The sequence below is a fragment of the Colius striatus genome, chromosome 11 (assembly GCF_028858725.1).
Source record: "Colius striatus isolate bColStr4 chromosome 11, bColStr4.1.hap1, whole genome shotgun sequence".
Classification (NCBI taxonomy): Eukaryota; Metazoa; Chordata; class Aves; order Coliiformes; family Coliidae; genus Colius; species Colius striatus.
The window spans coordinates 2,993,372-3,017,362 of record NC_084769.1 but is presented as its reverse complement, the minus strand read 5'-3'; the positions used below and the strand labels follow the sequence as shown (position 1 = coordinate 3,017,362).

The window sequence follows — 23,991 nt, the reverse complement described above, 5'->3', positions numbered from 1 at the left end:
CTTTGTGGTGGTTTTCTTCAGATCCTTGTTGACGATGATGGTCATTGGAGGCATAAATATTGACGAATATATCATTTACAGACAAGATCTTTGAAATCTGTTTCCTTCAGACAGCAAAGGTGAGTAAAATAATCTGTGTAGTGCATTTTTATATGTCAGTTATATAAGCCTATAAGTTATATGTTACAAGTTATATAAGCCACTTATTAAAGCCAGTCTTTTACTTCAGAAGTAACCAAAACTGAACAGCAGCTGAAGTTGAGGAGCCTGGCTGCACTTCCAAAAGTTTTACGTTTTTATAGTAATGTGAGAAATAAGGTATACTGAAGAGCTCAGTTTCTTTTCTTCCTTTTAGTTACAAGAGTACGAGTCAGTAGCTTGGGGTTTTTTTCTGCATTTAATATTATTCCTTATTCTTGTGATCATTTCTAATATGTGTGATACTGATGAGGACCTGGAATACCTTCTGTGGTAAAGTATGAAGAGTAGTTGAACATGGGGCTTGCTACCAAAACAGACAAAAGTTATGTGTAAAAGAAATAGGCAGCTACACAAGGGGGAAGATTTCCCTAGAAGTTTAGAAATGTGACTTCTTTTTTATGTTAGAGACATGAATCTGAGAGATGCTCTGCTCATAGCATTTGCTTTGAATGTGTGCACTTCTGATCCAAGTAAATAATGAGGAGAATTCTGGTTTTGTGTTATTCTTTTCTATTTTGAAACTAACTGTATAGAACACTAGGTAACATGGGAAGAGGTTCTTTCCTGTTATGGAAATAGAGCTAATTTCCTACTCATTATCTGCTGTTAATTTAATGTGTGGCAATATCTGAAATTTAGTGCTGATTATATGGTAGTAGATTTTTGGTTAGCTGTACAGCTCATCTATGAGCAAACCAATTAAGACATAATTTCAGATTATAATTGAAGTCCTAATGGGGCTCTCTAATTCACTAGAAATTTACAGATTTGCTTTTCTTTGTTTTAGTAGACAGGGCCAAAATTAGGGTCCAGCTTCATTTTTGAACTTCTGAATAGAGCAGCTTCACTGAGACTTTTCAAAATGTGAGGCATGTAAAATGCTATGAATGAAAAGATGGGAAAGTTCATGAATAAGCTACTTGGTTCTCAAAACTGAACTTTGAATAGCTCTCATCAGTAGTTTATTTGAAGAGTCATAGGTAGGAGTTGGAAGGGACCTTTAGAGATCATCCAGTCCAACCACCCTGCAGAAGCAGATCCATCTAGATCAGGTCACACAGAAACATGTTCAGCTGGGTCTTGAAGACCTCCAAGGAAGGAGACTAGTGTTTGGTTGGGATGCTGTGGCCTTGTTGGTACACTTTTTCACCTGCAACACCACGCAACACAGCACTGTGGAAATGGTTCTACTTGGTACAAAGTTGTTTCAGCGTTCACAACCCGTTTTCTTCCTTTAGGCATGTCTGGCCAGCCTTCATCTGCTGGGAAAGGGCTCATTCTGCCAGTCTTTATAACTCATTTTGCAAGAAAGGGCTCATTCTGCCAATCTTTATAACTCATTTTGCAAGAAGTATGACTAGAAAATTCTCCATAGTTAGTCCAGACTCATCCTGATGGAGCAGCTGGGCCGGGACACACGGGGTCAGAGCTCTGCCTCTCAATTCTGTGTTAGAAAAATCAAGTACCTCATTTGTTTATGTAGTGTTTGAAATGCTTTTTTGTTTTACTGTCACTTCAGTATCTTTTTACAGACATTAGAGCTTTCCTATGAAACCCTCTTTTTACTTCTATGAAGGGTATTTCTACCAAGTTTCTCTGCGAGGGCACTAAAACATTACGTGACTCATGTCTCACCATATGCAGGGGACACTGGCCGATGTCTCTGAGCTAACAGAGCCATGATGCCATTCGTTCTAGGTTTCCTCAGCTCCCAGATGATGCTGTAAGACAAGAGTAGGTGGGAAAGAGTTAAAAAGCGTGCCACGCGTAACTGACTTCCGTGACCTAAAATAGCGAAGCAAGCAGTAGCTGTTAGAGGAAAGCTGAAATGCAGAAAGAAGTGAAGGCACTTCTCTTTTCCTTCTTTTTTTCTTTCTCTTTTCTTCCTTCTGACCTCCAGAACGGAAGACCTTTTTCATTTAAAAGATAAACACTACTGAGCTGAGAGAGGTTATTTATACCTCTGCCATGTTGAGGTTCAGTTTTGGGGGTTGTTTTGTTATTACTCTTTCCTTCAAGGACAGACCTCTGCATATGTTTGAATTTGTTCTAAAACAGAGACCCACAACATTTGGTAAAGGAAAACCAAATGTTGTTAGGGAATAATTATCAAAAGTTTGCATTTGGGTTGAGAAGAAAGGGGAGGGGGGGTTCTGCAGAAAACTGGGACAAGGAAAGTGGGTTTTTTTGTAAGGCTAATGTTTTACTGGTTATTTCCTTAAAGTTTTAATACATACATGGGCATAAACCTCAGAATGTTTCTATGAAATCCAAGAAAACTTCTAGCTCTCATTTTCAGCATCTCAGCTCTTATTTTGCATTCTTTTTGTCTACCAGTACTAAAATGTTCATAGCTGTATAGGTATGTGCAGACACTGCTCCTATTCCATTTGATCTATTTTTAAATGCAAGGGCTTTTTGTATTTAATACGCATTACTGTGCTTGCAGTCTAATACTTCAAAACCTTAGTGACCTTGGTTCACCCATTTGTACTTGTACATTATCATGCAGACTTTAATTATATGATAACATGCTCTTTTTCCTCCATAGAAGGAAATCCTTGCATTAAATACATGGCATTTAATCACTAGGCAACTATCTAGTATTTTTAATTGTTCAGTGTGGGGTTCCAGATCTTCTGTACTATATAATTTCCAAACCTTGCTCTACAGATAGAAGGAAGAATTGGCCTTTATGCTTTACTGTACCTTTAGCAACAGGTTTTCTCTTAAGACTTTCAGAAGAAACCAATCTCTAAAGCCTAGGTTATTTTGCAGCAAAACTTTCAGTTGTAGGAGCTTCCCTTGCCAGCTCTTTTAATGGACTGCTGGAGTTTGTATACTTTTTTACAGTAGTTGCAGAACTTGGGGTACTTAGTCTATGAAGGTTCTTTCAAGTCAGAAAAGCAAGAGTAGCACTCCTCAATGAACAGCACAGGAATTGAAAGGATTGTTGGCTCAGCCATCTTTCATTGAAGTCATGACTTTATTCTTCTTGCTTCTCAGTTTCACATTTGGCCATTCCTAATAGTTCCTAGTTCCTTGTCTCACATTCTGCATCTGGTTTCATTCTCCCTCATCCAGGTAATTTCTAATGTCAGCCAGTTTCTGTTTCCAGTTTGTGATCAGTTCTCACACGGTACCAATCTTCCCTCACTTCACTTGCTCTCCAGAATTACAGTTCTATCCTGGCTACAGATTTGCACCCCTTTTTCTCAGGGTGAGTCTACACAGGTGGATACTGAATCTTGCACATCCCTCTAACTGTGCTCTGAGATGCAAGTCAACAGCCTTGTAGCTACTTTGTCATGACTTATGAGGTACTACAGCAGAGCCAAGTCTGCCTCTGCTGTGCTGGAGAGGGTACACACAACTGTAGTGCAAAGACCCAATGGTGTCCTGGCTGTAGTGCCTGATGTGGAAATGTTACCTTTCCAGAACTGTACATTTTAAAAAGCTTTAAATTGTGGATTAGAAAACAACATGGAGTTCATGGGTATTTTGAATGTGCACACAGCAGTTTTAGCATGAACACTGTGGATTTTCCTTACCTGCAGACTGAGAGGGCACTTGTTGATTTGTGTTGTTTATGTCAGTGTATGAAAGAAAGCAGAACGTTACATTGCAAGTCCTGATCACGTTTTTTCTTGTTAATGACTTAGAAGGGTGCATAAATCCATCAGAGAACTGCATGAATAAAATAGTGGTTATGCAGACTTTAAGGAGGATGGGTGAGGTTTGCATCTGATTCTTGTGGTTGATCTTTTTCAACAGTGAGTGGAAAATTCTAGCAGCTAGACAGAATTTTACACTATGCAATAAAATGATAGACATATTTAGTCCCCTGTGCCATCTCCAGCTGCAAGCATGTAGTCTTTTCTTTGAGAACATTCTGAAGTGCATGGTTCTGGGACTCATGATACACCACAGCACAAAATTGGGCCTCTTGCTATCCAAACCTCAGAATTTATAAGGCTGTTTAATTATACTGAAGTATATAACACATTACTCGGTGCTGCATACACAGTGCTTCTCTAAGTAGTTTGTCTTACAACTGTGTCATGACTGAAGTTTTGATTGTGGTTATCCTAAGACAGAGAAGAAACAGTGTCGTGTTCCCTTATTTTTCTCCCTGGAACAGTCTGCAGGCTGGATTGAGGGACAGTTTCTACTGAATGGCCATTAAAATCAAGGAGCCTGATTGCTTTTCTGAAGCCCTAATATTTTCCTAAGAAGAGTCAATTTTCTGTCTCTCATCTTTTAATGAGAGGATTGGTTTTTTTGTAGGTTACTTTCTCTAATGCAAGATATAAACTAATTCTACCTTCTTAAATTTAATAAAGGGAAACCTACTTCATTTGAAAGTTACTTCTGCAGAAATTGTTTAAAGGGTTTAGATACTCCTGTAGTGTTGCTCTATGATACCACTGCTTTTTAGGTACATTTTAGAGCCAAGTTTTAAAGTATATTTTAAATATAATAGATTTGATAGATCATTCTGTGCCTTAACAGAAAATTTTCTGCCAAGCTTTTCACATTTCAGCAGAGTGAGGAGTTTGTTTTCAGTGGTCCCCCATTTCCTTTCCAGATGGTCTTTCTGAAACAATTTTCAAACAGATTATGGACTGATGTTCTGAACTTCTTTTGGAAACAGATGTAAATAAATATTGCAAACTACAAGGGATTTCCAGTTGGAAAAATTGCACCAGGAGGCACCCTGTGCAAAAGTAAATCTTCCCAACACTTTTTTATTGGCAGCAAATGAATCAAGCTCGATGGTTATAAATGTAATTTCAAAGTTAAATATGTAAGTCATGCAAAGAATTCTCATACTGCAGTGCACCTCTCTCTGACAATAGCATACCAAAACTGTTAAAATTCATCTTTTTTAATATCTAGTTTATCTTATCAAAGCTAGCCATGTGTGCACACAGCTTCTGAATTAGCTGCTATGGGGCTGAGTGCACACAATCACAGTAACCTGGGGATCTTCAGGAAGTTTTTGGGCTTTTTTGTTACTCCAGACCGTGATGTGGAAAAGTTTTACAAACATCCATCCTTATATATTCCTCCAATTCATCAAAAAACTTCCATGAAGTCAAAGCCGCGTCATCTTTGTTTTTCCTTAGAGAGCTCCGGCTTTACAGTAACAGATAAGAGCCACTGTCATTATTTCTTAATTGCACAAAATATGTGAAGGAGGAGTGAAGTTAGAACAGAGTATCAAAGGTGAACTGGATTATTCTGTTCTGTTGTAACACCAAGCCAAATTCAGGCCTTTGATTTTTGTTTTCATAACTCCTGAAAGAAACAACACTCTAAAAAGCTCAAGGGTAGCAACTTTAAAATCTAGCTGTTAATGAAAACCCAGGTAACCATTGTTTTTCTTTACATGAAGGTGGCCTGAAGGGTTGTGGAGGTAGGGTTTTTCCATATTTGCTATTTAATTTTGTTGTATTTTCTCCTCACTGTAAATTCCCATCCTTGGAGGCACACTGCTGGGAATGAAAATCTGTTGAAAATGGTAAGGAAAGTGAAAATACAAAAAAGAAGAGAGCTGTCTGTGCTGTGGTTCATCAGCCAGTGGTTGATTTGGGTGGTGTGCTGGTGATTCTTATCAGCAGATTCTTGTCCTCCCAGCAAAGGCCTGGCCAAGTTGGCTTTTCTCCTCATTTCTGTCCTCATAGTGATGTGCAGAGAGAGGGCACAGGAGCTTTCCTTGGCGCTGCAGTGAGCTGTTTCTCCAGTTAAGCAAGAATTTGGTTCTGGAGAGGCAGTGGTGGGAAGGGATGAACTCTCGGCTTTGCCTACAGCCCTGGTTTGATGTTGGTGTATTCAGCTTAATCACCTGCATTTATCCACATCTGACCTGGCCTCGTACCACCAGGAGCTGCAATTTATATGTTACAAATAGAGCCACAACAGCTTTCCTACAGTGAGAAATCAGAGCTTTGAAATTAAACTATTTCCTGCTTTTGTGATTTTTTTTTTATATCTTTACACAAGACAACATCAATTTGAGATTCTTAACTGGCCTCTATCAGCATGTATTTGCTAAAGGGAGGTCTCTTCCCTACTTAGTTTCTGCTGATGCAGCTCCATAGATCTCAGACATCTTAGTCTCTTCTAGAAGGTTCCAAATTCAGCAAAATGCTTTTAAATTCAAGCTCCCAAAGTTTCTGAAGAACAGAGTTGCCCTTCCTCTGAAGCCTTGTGGTGATGCCCCAGAGCTGGCATTGAAAACAGAAAGTTTGGGTTGGTTCTTTACCACATTCTTAAAAAAAATTGAGAGGGAGAATGTTCACCAAGACAGTTCAATAATTGCCACAGTTGGTTTTAACTTAGTATCACAAAATAACAGTTCTTTTACAGTTCTTTTGCTTTTTTATCCTCAGTATATGGAAGTTTGTAGGTACCATTTTGGGGAGGGAAGGGGCAAAAATACTTGAGCTTAGGAAAAGTATAGGTGAAGTAAACTTTCTTTTTGAAAGCTATCATGAAAAGCTAAATTATCTCATCTTTTTTTATGACCTCCATCCATCTGTTGAGTCCTTAATGCAGGAACTAAAGCTATTTAGGACACAGATCCCAGCATGAGTTTTCCAAAGTGACTGTAACATCTCTGAGATGCATCTTGTTTAGATGTTAGAAAACAAAATGCTATTCTTTTTCTACTATTGTTACACAAATGGAAATGTTCATTGTTGAATCTTGTGTATGATTTGCTAACGTTTTGTGAGATGGCACCTACATGACAGAGCTCTCATTTAATTGCTGTCTTGACAAAGGGAGCAGGAAATGGAGAGGGAACACAGGTGCAACTTCAATAAAAGGCAGAAGAGGAAAAACAGTGTCATGTATAATGTGTTTTTTAATGTATATCATTTAACCTCACCTATAGAATTCTAACACAGCATTCTTTTGCTTGTGCTTCCAATTGTTGTTTGGAAGTTTTGTACATTCCCTAGTACAGACATTTACATTGGTTCAGGTGTATATCTTCTTTTTCCTTTAATTTTCTTTTTATCTCAAGCACAGTTCAGGCATGTGAGTGACAGCAAGTGACATTTTCACAGGGTAGATTCTGTAGGCAAATGAACAGTTGACAGTAGGCATAATGGCAGCCTGGAATAGTCTTGACATGTAGGTGTTCTGGCTGGAAGATGCTCATTGTGTTGAATGAAGTTCTCATATAGTATCTTTCAGTTTATATTGTATTGTCATAGTATAGAATTAAATATATACCCATGACACATGCTTCAGATGAGGGGTTTTTTTACACAGTTTCATGTCTTGAAGAGGGAAACAGTATTACATAGTCTGAAAGGCAATTCAACAGGTAGATGCTGGCATTAGTCAAAGTCCTTGGCTGTAGGTGTGGGAGAATGAGATGTCTTCCAAAGCAGATAAGTACACTGTATGTTCCCATCCAGCATCTCTGCAAGAACAAAGCAGAATGAAAGTGTTGGGGTTTTTTAGAAAGCAGAGGAGAGCACATGGTCATTAGTTGTGTGCCAACTTTTCGCCTCTCTGTACAGTTATAAACCGCAAATACTCGTCTTTGAGCAATCTTGGTGAAGTTGTTGAGTACCTTGTGTGTAGCATGAAATGTAACAGCTGGAGAAAGTAAGAAAACTTGATCTGATCCAAGTTTAATGGCAGTATTTCTGTTGACTTAGAAGCTTAGATAACTGCTGCTAGCTGAAAACCATAATGAATTCAACCTAAACTTAGACAGTAGTAGTATAACACTTAGTCTGTGCAGAGATTGATCAGTAGATCATTGTACTCAAATGTCACTCTAAGTGTTGTAATATCACTTCAAGTGTAGCAATCTTAGTAAACTGTCCTTAATTGTTATATCACCAGAAATTTGTAAACATGCCTTGATCAAATTAATACTTATTAAAATTAGTTGTGACCTTTGGAAAACAGTTTGGAAGCAGCAGTGGTAGAGGAAAGCACTGTTGTTCCTGCAGAGGGGCATTTTGAAACACTTGGCAAATCCATTCTTATTATTTCACAACATGTGTCCAAGAATCATAGAATGGTAGGGGTTGGTAGGGACCTTTAGAGATCATCTAGTCCAATCCCCCTGCAGAAGCAGGTTCACCTAGATCAGGTCACACAGGAACATGTCCAGGTGGATTTGTAAACCTCCCGAGGGGGAGCCTCCACACCCTCCCTGGGCAGCCTGTGCCAGGGCTCCCTCACCTCAGCACTGAAAGAGTTTTTCCTTATGGTTAAATGGAAATTGTTGTGTTCCAGATTCTTTCCATTACCCCTTGTCCTGGATACAACAGAAAAAAGTACTGCCCCAACCTCCTGACACCCACCATTTAGATATTTGTAACTACTAATGAGATCCCCCTCAGTCTCCTCTTCTCCAGACTAAACAGCCCCAGGTCCCACAGCCTTTCCTCAGAAGGAAGATGCTGCAGTCCCCTCAGTATCTTGGTGTTCCTGCTCTGGCCTCTGTCCAGCAGTTCCCAGTCCTGGGGAGTCCAGAACTGGACACAGGACTCCAGATGAGGCCTCATCAGGGCAGAGCAGAGAGGGAGAAGAACTTCCCTCAACCTGCTTCCCACACTCTTCTTGATGCATCCCAGGATGCCATTTACCTTCCTGGTCACAAAAGCCACATTGCTGGCTCATATTTAGTTTGCTGTCAAACAAAACTCCCAGGTCCCTCTTATTTTTGCCCTCCCAGGACATAAGAAAGATCTTTTTAGGACCTTGTTAGCAAAATATGTCACTGCTTTAAGATGATCTACTGGTACATTTTAACAAAAAGATCGTCTTTCCCAGTTTTAACTGAAGAAAAGTAAGTGAGGTGTCTGCTGTAACAACTATGTGGGACTCAATCCTTTAGCTGTTAGATGTGATGTTTTGAACTCCTCTGTCATGTTGAGAGGACAAGTTCGATGCCCCCAGATCAGATTATCACAACTGTCCCATCTAAACATCTACAATTACACGTTCTTTGTGAATCGTTTTGGTTTGGGCTACAGGACTGTAAAGCTAAAATTCCATCTGAGACAGTAAAAGATGGTTTATAATAAAAAATGAACCAGCCTGGCTGCAGCTGCAGGGAGGGGGGTCAGGAGCAGGCTGATGAGCTTGGAGCAGCAAGGTCCAGAGATCTGGACCACACACTGCATCAGCTGTAGATGTTGAGGAATCAGGAAGAGAGACCAGCTGCATTTCCCATAGCTGCCTCCTGCTTCCCCAGTAAAGCAAACTCTGTGAACGCAGCCTTAGCACACAATGTTGTATTCAAATAGTTTTGCAATAGAGTGGAGCACAGCTGATCAATGATAAAATGCTTTCAAACCAGAAACACTTGTAGTAAAAGCTTATCTCTGAGTGAAGCTGGGAGTGGTGCCTTCAAACTGGACGTAGATCCTTAGTTGTTTCTTCCATCTGTGTATATCTGCTCTGCTTATTTTACTTCCCTGCCCAAGACAGGTCATTTGGGTTTTTTTCTTGGCATCTAAGGGAGAGTAAGGGAATTTCAAAACCTACAGGCCAGAGGAGACCACAGTGGCTGTTTACTGCCTTCCTTCAGCATCCAGACTATCACTTTTCACAGAACCTGGCTTAAATCTTGCCTATTTGAAAGCTGCCTGATCCTATTTCGAAGCCTGGGCATGATAGCGAGCTCACTGGTTCACCTGGAAATCTGCTTCTATATTTAGTTACCTATAACAGTAAGAAATTGCACTTTATCTAAAGTTGATAGGGCTCTACTTTTCATCTACAAGAACTGCAATGCTTTCTTGTTGTGTATACGTGCTAGATCTTTTCTAGTTGTATCGCAGTGTGGTGTTACATGGGGTATATTTCCCTCATCTCCCTTTGCTGTACATGTGCTTGGTTTGTTGCAAACAGGAAAAAGTTATGCCAACTGGGAAAAGTTCAGGCCAAGAAGCACAGCCCACTGTGTTTCACCATACTTTTGCTGTGGCTCTCTAAGCATGAAACTGATCCATAGCATGCAGAGTTTGCAGCTGTACCACTGACGTGCCTTATTGCTTCGTCCCCAAAACTGCAGATAGAAACAACATAGTAGATGGTTTTAAATGGAATGTAGAGATTTCTTTTTTGGAGGCTGAAACATTTGTTAAGGCTAATGCTGCTTCAAACATATAGTTAAACACAAAACTCTGTGGTAGGGAAAAATTGCTGGATGTTTAAAGCCTGCACTGCAGGTCGGTATCTGACTTAGGCGGAGTCTCTCGGTGCTCTGTGACCGACACAGTCCGTCCTTTCCTGTTAGGAGCTCTTCTGGAGGAGCAGCTAAAGCCATAAGTGACTTTTGGGTTGGGGACAGAGGGGTTATGGTTTTGACTGGAAGGAAAGAAGGGTCTGACTTCTTCCTCCATGCTCAAATCCTAAATCCAGAACAAGTATATAAGGAGCTAAGACCAGTTTAGCCCCTCTGCCTGGGAACTGAATTTGCTGGCTGAAGGGAGGGGAGGCAGGAGAGGTTGCAGGGGCTGTAGGTTCTTCCTTATATGTTGGAATAGCAAGGCTGTGTTCCTTAGAGGAAGTTTTAGCTTACATTCAAATTCATATAATATTTAACCATAATGAGATGTATTCACTGGGCAGGATGGGATAAAAACCCAAACCACAGCATACAAAGTATCTGCTGCACTGACACAAGAGTAAACGGTTTGGTAGAAATGGAAACATGTAAGACATGAATCTAGGATCAAACGATATGTTCTAGCATTGGACTGAATGTGGTTGTTTATGATGACTAGAAGGTGATTTTTAAAGCAGACAGGTTTGAGAATACAGTGATTGTTCATACACAATTACTGAAGTCTTGAGTTAGGTCCTGGCTCTGTGGAAATTGATGACAACCAAAAAAGCATTCCAGTTATCTTCACAAAGTACGGTGCTGTATTGATTGAAGTATGTTTCATTGCTACATTCTGGATACACATCTCATTTGAAATACCTGGCTCTTCTTCTGAATTTGACAGATTTAGATATTTTTGCAGCATGTTCTGTAATATAAGCTCTAGGCTGGAGATTCTGTATCAGTTAAATTCTTTCATCTCTTGAACTCATCTAGTGTTTTGTCCCATCTGAAAACTGCTCATTGGCAACGTAAGGAGCACTGTCTGAATGCTGAAGCTATCTCTGTCATTTGTTTCCTTGATTATTTTGCCCTAAAAAAAAAGGTAAAAAATAAAGATTTTGAAGTACTGAAGGTGTTTCTCATGAGATCCTCTTGTGAAGATTGTCCACAGAAAATAAACATGGTGCAACTTCATGACTGAAGTTCAATAAATTAGTAGGTTCAGGGTTTGGCCAACAAATGTAAATGGTGGGCTAACTTCTGACACATCCAGATTTGCCCAAATCTACATTGTGTGCATTTGTCACATTCCTCAAACTTCCCTTCTCTGAAGAAGGACTGAAGAAGATCCCTCCAGAAACTGGTGCCCAATCATGCAGTTACCCATAGGCAGTCCTTTGCCTCCAGGTACTTCAACCACACATTTTCAGGTGGCTTCACTCTGTGTCTTCCTGCCCTGCTCCCTCCTGACCAGTTGTCCCTATGGAGGCAGCAAACCACATGCTTATCCTTGTCTGCTCCAGCTCAAGGCTTGTCAGTAGATCACAATACAGAACTATTTCTGAAAGCTCAAAGCAGAGAATGTTGAGTTAATAAAAGTTAATAATTCAGGACTTGGAAGCAAAAGAGTACAGTAAAAACCCAAACCTAATCTGTGCTTCTAAAGAAAATATGCTAAAAGAGCTAAAAACGTGCTGCACCTTCAAGGCACTCTTTGAACATTAGAAGAACTTGCATTTTATATAATTTTCACTCACCTCACCTTCAAATACATCATCTTGGTGTAGTTTCAAATGCAAATGTTGATGATCTCTAGAGCCTTGTATGCTTTTTACCTCTGACATTTCATAACTGTCTAATAAAGAATGGTGGGGCTAGCTGCCTACCTAATGAAGTTATTTTATGCTTTTAACAGTCAGGCTGTTGATAGGTTTCACATATGATGTCTTTGGATGCATTTTGACAGGAGGACAAGATTTAAAGCCTTTGGCCAGTCCTTTTCAGGAATCAAACTGTCTCTTCATCTGTTGTTGCTTCAGTGGTTCGTGTGTACGAGTCCAAAAATGGCTGTAGAGGTTTGGGATGCAGGAGGAGAACATGTCTGTTAATTTACTTTGTTAATTTACTCTGATCCGTATCGGTGCCAAAGAAAAATAATCCTGATGACTCACCAGGAGAAGGTTTCCATTCTGTGTGAAGTACTGTTTGGATGTTTCTCTGATGTGGTGGTGAGCAGAGCATTTGATAGTAGGACATCAACAGCTAATGCTTTTATGATGGACACATGCATGGCATGGGTAGTGGTTCCCAATGTTTCAAGTCCCAGATTACGCCAAGCCTTTTGGCAGAAACAGCACGTTTCTGTCGGGCAATATATCAATGTGTATCCAGGAGGAGATAAAACTGAGTAAATCAGTTTGAGAAAGCTTGTATTCATTAGCTGGGGGTTTTTTAAGTGACAGTTTTTGCAGCATGCCAAAGCACACTTCTAAAAGGAGCTCCCACCTCATAGCACAGCTCAGCAGTTGGGGATCCATAGGTCATGCACAGGATGATTGGAGAGGCGGGAGGAAGGCTGGTCACACCTGGGCTGCAGGACTGGGACTGATACCTGCCCAGCAGTAACAGTGCATGATGAGATTTGCATATGACACTGAAGCAAGGTAGTTACTGATGACTAAATGAGAAGTTATAGGCTTTCAACTCATTCTCCACAGTTTGAGGAGTTGCTCCTTATGCAAAGGGAGATAGTGCTGGCAGCAGGGAGAGCATGTGGAGGTGGAATGAGCCCTTACTAAGGAGCGTAGAACAATCTGGAGTATTACACAGGCGCTTACCAAACGTTTTACCTTGTCATCCTATGCTGTCACCTCTGATTGCTTTCACAATTTCATCCTGCTTATGCATTTTGTAAACTGTTTACACTTAATGTGTCTCTGTTGAAATAAAATTAACATTCCAGAAAGCTATCTGCTAACTGTGCACCTGAACAGGAGGATCACTTTTTACACACACAGAAGAATGCATCGCTGTTGAACCAAAAGGTACCAAAACTGAGTTGGATACCTGTTCCTTTTTGTCCTTTCTGCAAAACAAAAACTAAGCCCATAGTTATGTCACATCTTTAGGGACTGGAAAAGTGGAGTGAGTGCTTGTATCCAGGATTTTGTCTGCAGAGATGATATTGGGTGCAGCAGGCACCTGTGGCTTAACAGGACAAAAGCTGATCCCTCTCATATCCAAAATATGTGTGTATCTTTGTACAATAGTCATAGTTCTTTCTCATAGAAGAGTTCCTTCTCTCATCATTTTGCATGAGCCATACTTTTAAATCAGTGGGTTTTGGCTAGGTTTTTGGTTGGGCAGAGCTGCAGATCATTTAGTCTCAGCCACGTAGTTTATCAGGACCTCACAGAGTCATTTAGATTGGAAAAGACCTTTAAGTTCATCGAGTCCAACCATTTCCCCAGCACTGCCTTGGCTGCCACTAAACTACGTCTCTCAGCCCCACAGCTTTGAAATCCCTCCAGAGATGGGGGCTCCACCACAGCCCTGGACAGCTCTCATAGTGCTTCAGCTTCACTCTGGGGTGCTGGTGACTGTAAAGGTTCAGACCTGAGCAGTGGTCTGTGATCTGACAGACTGGGGAGCCTGAGCAAGCAAAAGAGGTTTTGAAAGTTTGAGTATTGTCCAGTACAGAAACTGGAGAGATGGTTGTCCACCAGACCCCAGAAAGAAATGTGCTTTGGCATGGAGAAATCCTGGGGTGTCTGTGCTTATGGTCTGTATGGGATAGAGAGGACAGCAGAGGAGGCACACCACCTCTGTCTAGGAAGTCCTGTTACAGTTCTCAGTGGTTTGAGACAGAGAAAGCCACTTCAGTAAATAGTGGAAAGACAAAATGAGCCTTTCTCTAGGGTGCTGGAAAATGAAGAGTTAATAGCACAAGAAATCTTTAGGGGCCTCTTGTAAATCATGCTCAATTAAAGGGAACATGGTAATTTAAAATCAGCTGTCCCAGGAAATCAACACTGGTTTTAAATGTGTGTGAACTGAAAGCCATCTATGCCAGAACTGTTTGTGCTAGTGCCAGGTGAAAAGAGGAAGGGAGAGAAACAGAAATCAAATTGATAGGTGTCAAAGTTGGTAACTGCACTTAAGTGCTGTGCCTGTAAGTCCCTGAATCGCTTTCCCGTTGATGCATGAGTTACTGTGTGTACGTGTGCAGGTACAGCCTATCCAGAGCACCTGAACCCTGCCTTCCTTGCTGAGCTGGCAGCCTTGCAGTGACGTTGCATCCTTGTGTTTCAGTGTTGCTTTTTGGCTTAACCTGTGGCAGTTCTGTGAATGTCAAATCACATCATGCTAAGGATATCCAAAATTAATGCAAAACATGTGTCAGTATGTGTGACCTCAACTCCCTGGTAGTGTCATGTGTTAAATTATCTTGCTATAGTTCCAAAAAGCTTCATGGATTAAGGGGTTTTTTTTTGTAGTGCTACTGTTTAACACAGAGAAGTACATTTTAAATTCTACCCCTTCAGCTTTTTAGTTTACCTTTGCTTCTCCAAAGTCCCACACCTCAAACTGCCTTTGTGGTGTGATAGTCTCTGCCTGTGTCTGTAGTCATTTGGTCTTTGCACTGAAGCTACTGGATCTACTCCTCACCGTGACTCATCACACCTGGTTGCATACATGGTAGTCTCCAGGTTGCCTTCTACTGCTGATGGCACAAAAATGTGAAAGCAGGGATTGAAATAAGCTTCTGTTCCTTTTTATTGGTTTTATGTGTTGGCCTTCTCATAAATGGCATCTGAAAGCAAGCGACAGAGATGCATTTCTATCAAACAGGTTGGCAAAATTTATACAGGGATGCTAAATAGCCTGCAGTTAGTCAAGTTCAGGACCTGGGGTTTGACAGAGAAGAATTTTTGAAGACCAGTGAAGCCCTTCAGCAGACTTGTTCTCTTTAATACTTGTGCATACATCTCGTGTTTTCAGCTATGTGACCTGTGTGGTGAAGGCCCAGGCTACCATTCAGTGTACAAGTGCAACAAATGTAGAGTTTGCTGTGGGATTTGCATTTGGACTAAGACAATGAACAACATTGATAAAGCAGGAAGGGTAGTTGGTGCTGTCAGATTAACTCTGCTACAAAGTGACTTGGTTACATCCAATGGGAAGAAACACTGACATACAATGCTTTGGTACATGTGATGGTAATACAAGCAATGCTAGAGTACAGTGTTCTTTCTAGGCAGATGAATATTTTCTGTGTTTAAAGTTTCTTTGGAGCAATAAACCAAATGCCTGCTTAAAGAAAATCCTTATTTTAAACTGATCATTTTTATCTGCTGCCCAAAATACTTGGAAGGTGCCAAAGTACAAACTTCTTTTACCCTCCCATATTTACTATAGGGTGCTTAGTTGGGTGACCTACAGCAGTTACAAATGACTTGACTGTTTCCATTTACTACAGCTTTGTGTATAGTTTGAGATAAATTCTTACCTTGAGTAAATTTATGCTGCATTGTAGTGAAGCCCTGGTACACAAGATGAGGATCTAGCTGCATGAGTAGATTCTTATTGTTGATAGTTAAGCAGAGGACATGTTTATACTTCAAGAAATAATTAATTCAGAAGACTCTACCTGGTTTGTGTTGACTGTCTGGGGCTTTACTTCAAAATCACTAAGTAACTGAGTGGGATAAGCTGTGTGAACTTTTACAGCATTACAGCTTTGGTAGTAATGCTGATGGTTTGTGGCTTGGCTATTCTATAACATTTATACATTTACTATATTATGAGGCTAATAGAAGCTTTGGATGGTGCCATAGAGCAGAAAACTCTCAACTGTTTAAAACCCCATCAGTAGTGATTGGGGTGTTGAAGTAGCCACGTGAGGTTGATGTCCATCTGTCCTCTGAAGTTGAACAGTAGCTAAAATAGGTATTTCCTAAAGCATTAGTGCATGTTGCCTTTTTACATATAACTTCTTGTTGTGCCTTCATGTACAACGGTGTTTTGTTGACATCCTCTGACGCTAAGACGAGACTGCACATCTTTAGTTCCTCAAGTGAAGGTCCTGTCATCACACTTGTTGATCATCTTGTTAATCCAAAGTGAGGGTGACAGTAGAATTTCACATGGTTGTTTTAGGTCCCAGCTTTTGTTGAGGTGTTTGTCAAGCGTTTCCACGTTCACATGTTCAAAAAAGCAGACCAAAAATGTCTCCATTGGCATAGCTACATACTGCCATGCCCTGGGAGATATATTTCAACTCTAATCAAGGTCTTTGTGTGTGCAATTACTTTCAGCCACGAGTAGTTTTTCAGGGTGACAGAACCATTCTGGTAGTTCAAGCCAGGCGTGCACCTGCTTTCTTTAGATCAGTTTTTAGCAGCTAGAGCTCAAAAATATGGAAACCCAGGGGAGGGTGTCCCGTGGAGCATCCGCTTGCATGTGGTGTAAGGCAAGGAAGAAGTTTCTATGTGAAGTACCTGTCCAGGTATCTGTAGTCTCTGATGAGGACACAGCCTCAGATGGCTTCAGTTCCAGCTGCCATACTCTGCTGTCTCACCACTCTGCTCCCCACAAGGCTTTGGGTGCAGGACGTTGCCAGATCAGTCAGTCGAAATAGCTGGTATATTAGTACACATCAGACTGAGGCTACTGAGCACTGCTTCCAAAAAGTTGGGAATTGTGCTCTTAGAGCTGTCAAGTTTAAAGTAAATTTGCATTAAGATGAGGCTTTATGTCACTGTTGGTATCTCAGCGCTGGGTTTGAGTAGAAATCTTTTTATCTAGACAGATTTGTAGTTGCCAGGGGATCTGATTGTCCCATCAGTTTCAATCTAGCAGAATTCAGTAGGAATTTAAAGTTTTTTTCCTTGAATGGGAAATGAGTTCTGTCATCTGGAAGCTCCCATTAACTCCACCATACCTTTGAATTAGAGAAGTTTACAAGTACAGAAGAGGAAACACAAGCTTCAGGGGCCAGAAACTTTCTCTTACGTTGAGCCTAAACGCAGGTACTGTAAAACTATGGTAAGAATGAAGGACCTGAGACACTTGGATTGTGGGTTCTGTGATGAAAGAAAAAATCCAGTCATGAAATTAAACCAGTTGACAATGTAGTTCACTCTTCTTAGATGTATACTGAATTGTAAAACTACACACCATCCCTGGAGGGGTTTAAGAGACGGGTGGATGTTGCACTTAGGCAATTGGTCTAGTGGTTGATAGGGCTGGGACAAAGAGTGGGCTGGATGAGCTTTAAAGGTCTCTTCCAGCTGAAACCATTCTGTGATTCTATGCACTTACATTTTTCAATTATTAAATGAAGATAAATTGCAAAGCAATTAAAAGTGTTTAACTTCTTGTTAATGACCAGAGGCCTTAATTGGAAGTCTTTTGCATTGTTTGTTAGATGTTTCTGTGGCTTGAAAGTGTTTTTTGGTGGTAGAGAAAGTTTTGCATAAAATCTTACTAAAACAACCAAACTTCAGTGTAACTAAGTTGTCTGTTGACCATCATTAAAAGTCTTGTTCTTGGATCCTTTTTGTCTGTGTGCCCTGCTGATGTGAGAAGGTGTAACTAGAAAATTCATTTATTAGCTGCTGTAATGCATGAAACACTTTTCTTGGTCTCAGTGTGACAGCATTAATACAGACATTCATTGAGTTGCTTCCCAAAAACATTTTAGAAGAAACCTAATGGACTTTCTGGTTTAGATTTATGTTGTAGATTTTGTAACAAGCTTAAAGAAAAGTGTTAAATCTGTGATTTCTTTGTTGCTGTTGCAGTAGCTTTCTGTCTTTAATCCATCCTTATATATTTTTGTACTTAACTTTAAAAATCTGTGCTTTACCTATGCTTGTTTTTACTGTCCCCTCATTTTCTTGTCTGATAATGCTTATAGAGCAGACCTGAGAGAAGAAACTGCATCTGGGTTTGTGGAAGTGTTGAGGGGGTGAGTGTGTTTTCAGGGGAGAGGGTACCAAGGCAATTCTTTCTAGTTTTGTTTTCACCCTTCTCTCCCAGAAGCTATTTGGTTATCTCAATAAACCAAAGGGCTAGTAAGTTTCTGATGCTGATACTTGCTTCCTCTGGTTTTCCATTTGCAGTTGACTAGCTGACACTCTCATACCTTGGCAGCTTTGACTTTTAGCTTGGGATCTTGCCTTGTTCTTTGCTGTTGGCAAATTGCTCAGAGTAAAACCAACATGACATTTTATCAAATAAAAATTGCCACTTCTGTTTTACATAATAAAATATGCAAACCAGGCCAATAAACCAGTTCCATGCCACTGTCCACTCGTTATTCTTCAGCCTGCATAATTCTGTATTGCAAAGTACAAATAAAATAGGATTTGGAAGATATGAAACTTTTTGTTGGCAGTGACCTGCAAATTGTAAAGAAATGAAAAACCAGTCCCAGAGCTGGTTTTGAGTGTAAAGATACCAGCAGCCCTTGATGTGATTTTCTGGCAATTACTCTTATTTTCCCTGTGATTAAGAACTGTGTTGCAAAGGTTCTTTTTGCTTCCCTGGTAGCTTTACACCAACTCTTCCAGTATTTCAAATGTTGAGTACACGCTTGAGTGTCTTTGTTGGAATATTGAACTAAGTATCAGAATCTAATTAACTTACTGCTATCATATGACTGTTATGATCAACTTGCTGTAGGAGATGTTTAATGTAATGCTTTGTCTGTGTCAGCTGTGGCTAATGCTGCAATTTGATTTATTGGTTTTTTCCATTTGCAAAGCAGTGCAATGAGAGAGCCTGACCAAAAGTGAGGGTGGCCTAGGGTGGCACAAAAGGCCACTCACATCCAAGATCCCAGGCAGCCCTACCTGCTACCTCCCTAAAACTCTTACAGTGGCACTTTAAGCCTCACAGCTCGATGGATGCCATGGGATGACATCCTGCTTTAGGAAATAGGTTTGAGTTGGTTATGCTGGTTTTTGTGATGTCGGGAAATCCAACCAGTGACCCGAGTTAAAGCCTGCCAGTGAGACCATTGCCTGGTCGTTCGCTTAGACAGACTCTAGTGGGGCTGAAGTCTTACCTTTAGGGAGGGGATTCTTTATATTGATGGGGAGATGAGTGTGCTTCTGGCCACCAGCTGAGGTCCAGCCTGCTTCTGAGGAGGACAGCTCCTTCGTGCCAGCCTTGAAAGAAGCAGGGAACAGGTGTGGGTTAGGGGAACTGTCCTCATCCTTGGTGTACATGAACAAGCTACTGGCTTAGGTATTTGTCTGTTTTTAACTGAAGAAGTCTTAAGTGACTGGCAATGCATCCATATCCATCACTTGCTTAAACTAGACTGTGCCCATACCCATCAGTGACGTTCTCTGCCAGCTGCAGCTCTCTCAAGTTAGCTCAAATATCTGCAGCAGCAGCCTCCCTTGAGGAATGTGTATGCTTTCCTCATTCCACTTCTCTAAACAAGGTATGATAGCCAAGGAAATACACTGGGACAAGTTTTGCCCTGGTGAGATTCCACAGTCAGTTACTAAAGAAATGGAGACTCATATCCAGAGAATGAGTAGCAAGTGAGAGTGAGTTCAACTGGTATCAGAGACAGATATGTTACCATGTTTAGGAAAAGACTTACTAAGGAAGAGTTTCTGAGTCCAATAGTGGCTTTCTGAGCCATTTTATTTCATTATTGGACTCAGTCTTAAAAAAACCCCTATAATTAGATAATGTGTATATTGTATATTTCTGTAAAAGCTTATATAGGCACTAACGAGTTGAGATTTTAGTAGGAATTGATGTTCCAAATCTGATTTCAGAGAAAATTTTGTCCTGTCAAATTTTACAGCAAGGATAATTATTTTTATCATCACAGCAGTGGCCAGAACAACACATGGTGTGTGTATCAGTGATCATCCAACATCACCAGAAGCTTCCAAATTAGTAAATACATGAAGACATCATGAGGTCTTAGGTGTGTTTATATATTAAATACTGTCTGAGGCATTTTTATCATCCTCTGGCCTTTTCACTAACTCACAAGGCATTAGAAAACCTTGCAACAAAGTGAGTTTTTAAGCCTTTAAGAGGGGGAGTACTTTCTTTTTCCATTGATGCCATTTGAGATGTTTGTCATTAAAGCAGCTTAGTATTGTTTCACATGTCTCTTCAGTCTTAATGCTACTTGCAGCAGGTGATAAGTATTTCTAAAAATGATCGGAATGTTTGGTGGTTTAGTAGCATGGTACTTAGGAATGCCTTAAAAACAGGCTTCATAAAGCCTGTCAAAGCTTTCTGAGAAATCATTCCATCCTAGGCTAAACTTTCAGGGAATTTTGATCTCCATCTATGAATGAATAAGATGGATATTTTTAAATGATCAAATAGTAGGGCATTTTGTATAAATATAGACCCAGTAGTGATCCAATGTGAATTATATTAAACTCAGTGGGAAACCATCTATTAACCTTAGCAAGAAGAGAATTAGGATTCCAGAAACTGAATTCTGCTTTAGGAGTCCTCTGTCAGGGGATTATTAAAATACCATCCTGATACTTCATGAATGAATTGGACAATTAGTAGTACTAATTAGTAGCAAAGTCAGTGTGAAAGAACTGCTTAGAGGAAACCCAATGATGAATATTCTTCGATGGTGAAGGCAGTGGCCTTCAGCAGGCAGCATGGTATGTGCTGGGGAGTGAAATGGAATTCCTTTGCTATGGAAATGTATCGTGAACTTTTTCAGCCTTTCCAGTTTCAGGCAGGCCACTTGCTGTAGTACACATTGGCCAGGCTATTCTGTAGTACAACGGCATTTAGCACCTCATAAGGTGCTGAAGAGATGTTAGGTAATGAAATCTCTGTGTATGATGACTCAGTTATCATTTTACTGGGAGATTAACACCCTCTAACCATAGAGGGATGATAACAGCAAATAACATGAGAAGTGTGAGTGCAGCGGTGATGAAGCTGGTCACATCACTAAGGAAGCAGAGTAGCATTCAACATGTCAAAGTCATTGGCTCTGCAGGCTATTCCCTGACCTTCCTTAAGGTAGTTCCTCTTCAAAAAGGTTAGTGATGAGAGGATTGTGAACCAACAACTTTTTTTTTCCTCCTTTTAGCTTCCTTAAGGGTTTCCAATTATCTCATATCTGAGCAGCAGCAGCAACAAAAACACCTGTTTATACATGGTGGTGTTCTTGTACCTGAGTGAGGTGATTCACTTCTATGTAAGCTTCAGATGGATAAGGTAAATATTTCAGATTTAGGAGAAAACAGCTTTCTCTGCCACCAACGTTGGTTGCAGTCTGAATCCAGACCAGAAGAAAAGTGATGCAAAGAGCCTGTGCTGGATGCTCAGCATCGAGTCCTTCTCCTGTTGTATTTGGCCTGCACGAAAGTTGAAAATAATCAAGATTTGCCAGTTACAGAGAGTTGTGCCAAGAATTTTTAAATAAGAAGTAACATAGTTTAGAAGAGTTTATGTTGTTTTCTTTTTGGAGGATTTAATTCCAAACAATGGCATCATTTCATGTCTAAAAGAAGACACTTTATTATGTGATGATAAAGTATCATGAGGCAAAAATATAAACTGTTAGCATGCTTACTGCATTAAATTTCTTCTTTCTTTGTGAGTCTGAGGCTTTGGGTAAGAGATTAATCTTAAAGTCCAGGTATTCTTTTCTTCTCCTCCTACTGCTGTCAGTATATTTATTCAAGTATTTATACAGTGCCTCAGCTGCTTACACCACGTTCTTAGAGGAATACAAAAGCTTACAGTCTTGGTGTCAACATAAATCTTTTTACATAATCTGAATCATCACTAGTGGGCTCAGTTAGGCCTTGTCTGTGAGAGAAGAGATGCAGCATGGTGTGGAAGCACACAAGCAGCTGGAGGGGCAGCAGGAAAGCTGGGCAGGAGGAGAGGCGGGTTCAGCCGTCTTCAGGGCAACGTTGGCGTGTCCTAGCAAGCATTACAAGAAGGGTGTGCATTACTGTAAATCAAATGCACATAAGGTGTTACTGGCCTTTAGGCAATTGGTAAATATGCTTTTGAGACTCAGTTTCTTCAAGTGATATGTGTTACAAAGCACAGGAGAGGTTAAAAGTCATCATCCAGGAGTACTGACCTCGCTGTCAAAGTGTCTTTGTAGAGTTTCCAATATGAGGCAACAGATAAATGGAGCCATGTACACTTTCTTTTCAGCTGTGGAGTGAAAAAGGAGTCTATGTGCATTTGTTCATGGTGGAAACAACATTCTTATCAAAATAAAAAGATTATTTTTTTTAATAAGTAGGGATTTTTAATCAATATTGTCATGGATCTTCCTTCAGTGGCTGGCAGCTGGTGTGTAGTTGGTCCAGCGTGGGCCCCTAGAGTAGCAAGAGCATTGTTTCTCTCTCCTGTTGAGGTTATTCTCTGAAACATGTTCACTTTGGGTTATTTCTATTCTGTATGTTTTGTGTTAGCCATAGAAATCAGGAAGAAAGTGGGTTCCCCTTGGTCCTCTTCTCATTAGAGTGGCTCTTGTCCTCATGGGTGGCTCTTGCACACCTCTTGGGATACCGCTGTGCTTCAGGTAGAGACAACTACATAACTTCAGTTACTTGTTAGTTTACACTAGTAATGACTAAATATCTTTTTCTACTAATTCATTCTTTGTACCTCTAACAACATTTGTTTATGAAAAAAAAAGGAAGGGAAAAGACAAATTGGTATTGCACAGAACTAAAATGACTTGTTTATCACCTCAGTTCTCATCAGTTTCACAGTTATCTCTGTATTAAATTAAAGATCAGTGAAGGAGAAAAGTAGATTACATTTCCATTGTGAACTAGGAAATAGAAAGGCATGTACAACAGGTATGCAAAGTAGCTAATGGAAATAAATGGCAAGTTTTTAAAATGCTGTGTTGCAGGTGAATGAAAATCATTTTTAAATGATTGATTAATTCCTAATTCTGATTTCACTAAACCAAATTGGAATGCAAGGTCCTTCGAGACAACCTTTAGCTTCCATACCTTACAGGTCCAAATCTCGAGTATTAACTTCCATCAAAATATCAGGAACAAGGATGCAGAAAACATATTACTGTTTAATGTAGGAAATACAGGCAAATGCTTGCCATAGCAACCAGCAGTTAGGTAAGACGAGTGCTCTGCTACGTGGGCCTGCGCTGGGCTTGCCTCTTTATTACCCAGGGTTCTACAGGGGAGTGATTTTCTCCGTACTCAGAAACTGATCTATTTGTCAATTTGATTGTTTTCTTTCTGTTTTTAAATTGCCAGGTGAAGATTGCCTGTGTGCTGGTGCTGAATAGCAGCATGCACCTCTCCTGTCAAAATCAAGGCTTTGTATAAAATCAAAGTCTTCTCGTGGTTGTAAGAGATACTATTAGTACTTGTCACTTTCTTTATGAAAGTATTAGATATGCAGGATTCATAGGATTGAGGCTATTGACTAAATTGATGTCTCTGATTTTCTCCTCTTGCAAATTAAAACTCCATTTCTTTTTTTCCCCTTGCAACTGGAGACAAAAATATAAAGGAGATAGTATCCCTTCTTACAGCTTCTCTGTTCAAAGTTAACAGCCAACATTGCCAAGGCTGCAAAAAATGTTTGCATGTTAGCCTTATAGCTGTATAGCACACAGGTAAAACAAATGTGTTGGGATGCTGGCCTTACAGCTAATGTCAAAATGAGCTGAAATA

General features: G+C 40.2%; 1 protein-coding gene across 10 annotated transcripts in view; it reads left to right on the top strand.

The window, feature by feature from the left end:
* Positions 1–23,991, top strand: part of MBD5 (methyl-CpG binding domain protein 5) — a 138,542-nt gene that overhangs the window by 49,612 nt on the left and 64,939 nt on the right. For 9 of the 10 annotated variants that reach the window (XM_062004949.1, XM_062004948.1, XM_062004944.1 and 6 more), the window contains exon 2: positions 22–119. The exons of the other annotated variant lie outside the window; for it this stretch is intronic. The gene's annotated coding sequence lies outside the window, so the exon portion shown is untranslated. The remainder of the gene's footprint in view (positions 1–21; positions 120–23,991) is intronic. 10 annotated transcript variants of the gene reach the window in all.